Source organism: Plasmopara halstedii, assembly GCF_900000015.1.
Source record: "Plasmopara halstedii genome assembly, contig: Scaffold_3111, whole genome shotgun sequence".
NCBI lineage: Eukaryota > Oomycota > Peronosporomycetes > Peronosporales > Peronosporaceae > Plasmopara > Plasmopara halstedii.
In genome coordinates this window covers 159,204-159,783 of record NW_020190014.1, presented here as the reverse complement: position 1 = coordinate 159,783, position 580 = coordinate 159,204, and positions in this window count along the sequence as shown.

The window sequence follows — 580 nt, the reverse complement described above, 5'->3', positions numbered from 1 at the left end:
TGCAGAAAGAATATGCAGATGAAAAAGGAAGAGGCAAAGTGGAAAGCCTTAAGGTCGGAGACCGGGTTCTATGACACTCTAAAAAACTTCCTACTCTGCTATCTTCCGGACGAAGCTTCGTCCACGGTTTATTGGACCGTTTAAGATTGTGGCCAAGCGGGGCCTAGCGTATACGCTAAACCTTCCCAAACGGATGCGTACCCACCCGGTGTCTGACGTGGTTTTGCTCAAGCCGTATCGGGATCTGGCGCGTGTGAACGTGGAAGCGTTGGTGCCAGACCGGATCCCACGGGACCTCGGCCACCCAGAAACTGAACCAGCAACTGTTTCTGAGCACGGAATGCAACAACCTCCATTTCCAATGGAGCCAAGCGCCCCACCGTTGCCTGCAGCGACGCATTCGCCTGCTCCACAGCTAGAAGTCGCTCCGACAGAGCGCGGTAGTCCTCAAGGCGAGGCAGCAGGCGCACGACGCGCTCCAAAGCATCATTAGCGTTTGCACAGCGATATGCTACTTAAGCATGACGCTCAGCGGAGCTCCGATCACGAATGATCTCATCCTTAAGGGCTTGTAGAGCAC